Consider the following 7,621-nt stretch of genomic DNA (forward strand, 5'->3'; position numbering starts at 1 on the left):
AAACAAACAATCTTTGTTTGAGAATGTGTATCTTATACACCGCTATATATTGTACTAAATGTATGTACACGTACAAACAGAATTAAATTATAATATATACGTAAACAGGCAGTTATATGAGATAGTATTCAACGTTTTTTTCTTCACGAAGAATGTGAACAAAATTAAACAGAAGCAATATTTCAAATTCTAGAGTATTGCCTTTAGTTTTTTGAGTGTCTTTTATTCTATATCATTTTTTTTTCTCGTCGGTAGGGTTCTGAATAGCACTTCACAATGCATTGTTGTCGTTACCGAAGAACGACACACATATATATAAGGATGTCCGCTTCAGCAACGGATTTGCAACAAACGAAGTGCATAGTAAGACGACAAGCAACTCCTTAGCAGGAAATAAAAAAGAACGAGAATGAAGGATAGAGAGAGAGAGAAAGAGAGAGCGAGGTCTATCTAAGAGAACCTTGGCGCCTGCACAGATGAGCTCCTGATTTTATCTGCTTATATCGATCTCTGGTCTCTCTAGAAACTAGAGCATTCTCACCATGGCTGCTGCTGCTACTGTCTGTCGAACAACTCTTTAAAACCTGGTCGTTCAAGTTCTGTCACTACAGTTGTAATACGTCCAGCAGCTTAAGGTAAGAGTTCACAATATTTCGCGAATTAGCGAAGTTTTATAATTTAATATTTTTCTTCTTTAGACTTAATTCCTCGTCCAGATGCTCACCTAAATTAGAAATAAAATAAATGTTCGTGCTTAACATTTTATCAAATAAAGGATATTTTGCGGAAAACATACTCCATGTCATTTATTCATAATAAAAGTCTAATATGAACAGACATGGACACACACATACAAACACACATACACACACATATATCTTTCAGGAACACACTGAATTCGTTCCTTTAGTATCAAAGCATTATGTCACCGCTTTGTCGACATAAGAGAAATAAGAGCGTTGATGAACAACTGCGTGTAGAAAACAACAACAACCCCAAAATACACAAATGCACATCTGTGGCCAGCATTGGAGCTATACTGCGAAAAAACTAATCATTTGGTTGGTAATTAAAATAAAAATCATTTAATTGTGGTCAACTTGTTTTTGCTCCCAGCTCCAGTGGCTCAGCGGTAAGTGTGAAAGCTTATACTGCTAAAAACTGGGATTTGATACCAGTGGTGGGCACAGAAAAGATAGCTCATTTTATAGCTTTATGGTTAACAACAAAGAAAGAAACAAAAGTACTTGTTTATATTTTAGGTTTTCGAATTATTCAGTTATTTTAATTTTAATATATATATATATATGAGGTATATATATTTATTTACAAATATAAATACAATGCAATACTACTACAATATAAATTATAATTAAAAAAAAAGAGTTTTAGCTCATCCTGGTTAATAACATTAATTATTTAAGATTTTGCAATAATTTATATTATTTCATTTAAAAAAACATATATTTTTTATAGTTAATCGAAAATTCTCTTACTAATACCTTAAATTTACTTATATCATTTTAATTTTTTATTATTAAAGGTAAATTATTAAATAAGTTTGGTGTTAATATGATAATATTTTATGTGTTTTTATAATTAGCTAAGGACTCATAGATAATTTGATTGAAGTTTATTTGTGCCTTTTCAGTATTTAATCATTCTCTAAATCGAAAAATATTTAGCCAATCCGTTTTTCAATATTTATTATAATATTCTAGAAAATACTGATAACAATGAAATACCTAATTAATTTACATAATTATTATTAGTTCCTGTTCTAGTAGATAAATTATTGATATATACCAATGGTTCTATGATATGATTTATACACTATTAAATTAAATTATGCCCTGGGATTTTCTGATTTTTTGATTCAGAATTATAGTTTTCACTTTTTAATTACAAGTAGGAAATAAAAACACAGAATTATTGTTTCTATTTATGTTCAATATTTTCCATTGTTCAGTATCAATTTGTTTTATAATTTTTTCTGCTATATTTATTAAAATGTTATTAAACCTATTTTCTAAATTTTTTAATTACTTCATTAACATTTCCTCTCTGACCATTTGCATAATCAGGTAATATTATTTCCTTGTTTTCTTTATCAATTAGTCAATTAAGAAAATATATTTTTTTTAATATCTATTTCACATTTTTTTACATTAATATTTATATCACTAGTTTTCCTATTCTTAATTTTTGATTAATTTTGTTTTTTTTATATTTAAAACTATTTTATAATATTTATTAAAGATGTATTTTTGATACTTATTATACATCGTAACTCTAGTTTTTAGTTATTTTATTTGATTAGTGAGCGATAGTTTTTTAAATCTATTTATTTGACTATGTTTTATATAATGACTTGAATCCTCTGTTTCTTTAATTAATGTTTCTAATAAAAATTTCATATGTATTATCAACATAAGTATAAGTATATATTTTCCCAATTTATCTGATCACATTTTGTTTTAAAATTTGATTGTAAAATGTTTCGTAAACTATTTCTTAATCTATATTTGGTATTTTTTCATCATGTTTAGTTATATTGATGTAGGGTAATAATATTTTATTGGTATTTTATCAATGCTATATATATAGCACATATTTGTCTTTCAAATACGAATTAAAAATGAAATGGATTAGTTTACCTCTCTAGTTGTTCCATTTATATATATGATTCAAAACCAAACATGGTAATTAAGTCGATATAAACATTTACATAATTTGCTTCTTTTAATAAATGAATGTTTATATCACCATGAGAGATTAAACTTTTATTTTAATTACATCTTAATACGATTTCTAAGCTCTTTAAGAACTCATATATTCTAAAGTTTTGTGATATGTAAATAGCTATAATAAGTAAATCACTTTCTTCTAAAACGTACACTCATTTACCTGTTATCATTTCGCTATTTTCAATTCTTATGTTGATCTTAGCATAAACCATTAGTCCCCAATATATGTTATGCTGTCTACAGTTATAAAACATTTTATATTCATCTAATTAATAGATAGCAATTTACTTCTTATTACTTATCCATATCTCAGACAGAAGTAACACACCTACTTTATTTTCAAACTTACACGTTATTAAATCAATCAGCTCAAATTTATTCTTAATGCTTCTTATATGTATGTGTAAAAATTACATTGTATTATATCTACTGAAAAAAGTTTCGTTTCTAGTTCACTAAGCAAGTTGAAGCATTTTTTATTTCTGTTTAATAATGATATTCAAATTTATTTTCATTTCTTTCTTTTACTTCATTTAAATCCTCTACATTGCTTTTTTCCATAGTTTAGTCATTTCTGACTTTCATAATAAATATTTTCCCTTCTTTTACCCACACAAATCTGACATTTGTATCGTCTTGACATTTGTTTTGCTTTATATAATAACTATTTTAATGTGATTATTATAGGTTTATTTAAATTTTTCTATCTATGTTTGTATTTCCTATATCATAGGTTTTATTGATATTTGTTATCAACCAGTTATCTCTTACTACTCTTGTCTTAAATTTTACTGTTATAGGTTTCATTCTCTCTCTCTCTTAACAATTGTAACTCTAGTACAGCTTCTATATCTATCGCCTTCACTGATTCTTATATGAATTTTATTAATATTTTTTGCACAATTCATATGTGCATTTTCTCTTGGTTTATTTTTTTGGTACTCCAATTATTTTCAAATTTTAATTTCTTGAATAGTGACTTACGTCACAAACTTCTTGCTTAATTTGTTTTAATTATTTTCTAAGTTAAATTTTTTACTATACAATTTCTCTAGTAAGTCCTAATAAAGTATTTACAACCTCATCAGTCTTATTTGATGTATATTCAGTTGTTTATTTTCACTCATATCACTCTTTGATTTCACTATTAAATTTTTTATATCTTCTGTATGCATCTCACCAAACTATTTCTTTCAATTTTGTATTGATCAAGTTTTTCGCATTCCCTTCGGCATTTAGTTGAACTTTTCATTCTGCTATCATCATCATAATTCATTTTACACTGATTACTTACAAATCCAGCAGACTAAAGTGTACATATTTGTTACACTTCTCGGCGAAACACAAAAGTAGATCTGGTTATTTAGGAGCTCCTTCACCACATACCATTCAAGTAGCTGCCATTTTCTTCTTCTTATTATTATTATATATATATATATATATAATTATAGAAAAACAAATTTTCTTTCGGTTGTTCTTTAGTGTTATCACATTGTTCTATTCATGAATAAATGTTGGAATTTGGCATGCATACCACTAAACTATCTTGATAAAACAAATCAAGTGATAAAACTATCATAATAACGGTGAGTTTTATAGCAAAGCCACATCGGACTATCTGCTTTGTCCATCGAGAAGAATCGCATCCCTGATTTTAACGTTGATGATAGTCAATCAATTTGTGTCAGAAGTATATCTTCCACAACACTAAGATTTAAAGCATTATCGCACTGAACATTTTTCTTTATACTCAATATTTACTCTGAAATATTAAGAGCAGCTGGTTTTAACTACTACGTTATTAAAGGATCCATTCAAAAAACGTACTAATTGAAACGAAAATTCATATTTAATTAAAGTTAAAACTTTGTAGCATCCGTCAAACCTAAGAAAAGTTTCTTAATATCTACGTTAGATGTATATTAACATAACTTTGGTAGATGCTGTTGTAAATATTAATCATTATTTGTTAATTGTATCTTATAAACATAACTTTAGCATGCATGTGAAGCTCGAAATATAATAAGTAATAAACGCTACTTATTTCTAATTTTGCCTTTTGTGCATAGAAATTGCAAAAAAACTGTTAAATATTTAGAATCTATAATACCATTACAATTTAATACAATAGATATCAACTTAGTAGATACGAGTTACTGTAAAATTCTGTATTTGGCATAGGTGAGTTTAACGATAATTGTTTCAACTAAATCTGAATCGAAAGCTGGTTATTATAAGACATCATTTTACAGTTTATGTATCCAGCCACTATTATTCTACATCGTTGAAGTCAATATTTTTAGCCCGTACATTTGAACGACCAATGAATGACTGAAAACGCATAACGTCATGATGACGTTCTCAAATTATATATAAAATGTGCTGTATATTATTTTGTATTGTACCTTCGACATTTCTGAAAATAGGTTCCTTATTTTTATTTGCATGGCCGAATTTATTCTTGACATTGAAAATACTGTAATCGTTAAAGGACATTGTTCCAAACTAGATTAACTATAAAAGTTATCTTATGAGATAAACTTGACTGTATTTTCACGTCACGTTTCGTCCTTTCTCAAGTATTTCCTCACACTGAGAGTCTTTAACACAAAAATTGAATTACTTCTTTTATGTGTTTAAGCAGCTGTCTAAACGTGGTTGGCGGAAATATTTTATATTTTTGTATCTGATAATAACTGTCAAAAGAAATAAAACTTATTACATTTCAAGATTGTCTAAATTGAAGTTGGTTCAGTTTTAGTAGCAAATATAGGCTCTTTTTTTCTGCAATCTCAACGTAATATGCTTCAAATAAATGTATGTTCATATTTCTGACTGAAAAGATAACTCCTTACCTTTAACTCACTGAAAAGGTAACTCATTACCTTTAACTTACCAGTGCTAATGAACAACTGAATGATATTTCTATGTAGACTAATTATCTAACAAAAATAATCTTCTAAAACATCAAAAAATGTGTAACTGGTACCTTCTCATTGAATGTCTCGCAAAAATATATAACGTGGAAAAAATTATTGGAAAAGTAAACGACAACTGGGATAATTTATTATCTAATTAGAGGTTCAAAGACTAAATTAATAAAACAGTAGGTGGAATACTCCTTAGTACTAACATTCGGAATACACAGTACGAGTTATCAACCTGGAAAAAACAAAACAAAACTGTTACATTTGGGTGGATGCTGAATATGATAGCGAATTAAATGCAATATTTTATACGAAGCGTGCATGTGTTTTATAAGTCATATATATGAATTAATTACGAATTTAATGAAGAAAAACCCGTGGTTTTATTCCTATTCGAATATTTTAGAAATATCATTGGTGAAATAGCTCAGTCTTACAATTTTTTGTTGTTGCTAAATTGAGATAAATGTGCTACAAAATTTCAATACTTTTTTCCTTTTGTTTGGACCTAGAAAATAAAATACGTGGACATTGTTTCTAGACAACACCTAGAACTGCAATTCCCTTCTATCTGCCCCCCCCCAGTGGCACAGCGATATGTCTGCGGACTTACAATGCTAGAAACCGGGTTTTGATATCCGTAGTAGACAGAGAACAGATATACCATCGTTTAGCTTTGTGCTTAATTAAAACAAACATTTTTAGCTTCTGTTGAGTCCGTTATGCAATGGGTGACAAAAGAAATTATGTAAAAAAGGCTTTTTCATAAATGAAAAGATCCCGCTGATTCCGCGGTAAATCTCCGAATTTCCAATATTAAAATCCAGGTTCGATTCCCTCCGGTAGACAGAGTACAAATCCAGGTTAGATTCCCTCCGGTAGACAGAGTACAAATCCAGGTTCGATTCCCTCCGGTAAACAGAGTACACATCCAGGTTCGAATCCCTCCGGTAGACAGAGTACAAATCCAGGTTCGATTCCCTCCGGTTGACAGAGTACAAATCCAGATTCGATTCCCTCTGTACAAATCCAATTTCGATTCCCTCCGGTAAACAGAGTACAAATTCAGGTTCGATTCCCTCCGGTAGATAGAGTACAAATCCAGGTTCGATTCCCTTCGGTAAACAGAGTACAAATCCAGGTTCGAATCCTTCCGGTAGATGGAGTACAAATCCAGATTCGATTCCCTCCGGTAGACAGAGTACAAATCCAGGTTCGATTCCCTCCGGTAGACAGAGTACAAATCCAGATTCGATTCCCTCCGGTAGACAGAGTACAAATCCAGGTTCGATTCCCTCCAGTAGACAGAGTACAAATCCAGGTTCGATTCCCTCCGGTAGACAGAGTACAAATCCAGATTCGATTCCCTCTGTACAAATCCAATTTCGATTCCCTCCGGTAAACAGAGTACAAATTCAGGTTCGATTCCCTCCGGTAGATAGAGTACAAATCCAGGTTCGATTCCCTCCGGTAAACGGAGTACAAATCCAAGTTCGATTACCTCCGGTAGACGGAGTACAAATAGCCCATTTTGTAGCTTGTACTAAATTACCCAGCAACATAAATGAAATAAAACGTTAAAAAATATGTATAAAAACATAATTTCGGTAACTTGAGAAGGTGATTATAAGATATATACATGAATAAAATAGTAAAACAAAGAAGACATTTTATATCTAAAAGTAGAGTAAGACATGAATTACTTTCCATAAGTAGCAAATGTAACGTTTATTTATCCCCTCTCTTTGTATTGAATTACAGAATTCAAATTAATATTTATATAATTAAGATATGATAGAAAATGGTGTTCACATGCACATCGTTTCATTATCATGATGTGTGTATACACATCGTGGACACAAGTAAATAGACACCCTTTTTTCAGAAAAAAATGAACATTTTCAGTCATATTCACGTAAATTGATATATTTATAATTTAATTAATAT

At 29.4% G+C, this 7,621-nt stretch overlaps 1 protein-coding gene across 4 annotated transcripts in view; it reads left to right on the forward strand.

The window, feature by feature from the left end:
- The first annotated feature begins 535 nt into the window (after positions 1 to 535).
- LOC106468998 (alpha-2A adrenergic receptor-like) overlaps positions 536 to 7,621 on the forward strand; it is a 91,684-nt gene continuing 84,598 nt past the window's right edge. For all 4 annotated transcript variants that reach the window (XM_022398222.1, XM_022398217.1, XM_022398233.1 and 1 more), the window contains exon 1: positions 536 to 635. The gene's annotated coding sequence lies outside the window, so the exon portion shown is untranslated. The remainder of the gene's footprint in view (positions 636 to 7,621) is intronic.

This window comes from Limulus polyphemus, unplaced genomic scaffold (genome assembly GCF_000517525.1).
Source record: "Limulus polyphemus unplaced genomic scaffold, Limulus_polyphemus-2.1.2 Scaffold93, whole genome shotgun sequence".
Lineage (NCBI taxonomy): Eukaryota > Metazoa > Arthropoda > Merostomata > Xiphosura > Limulidae > Limulus > Limulus polyphemus.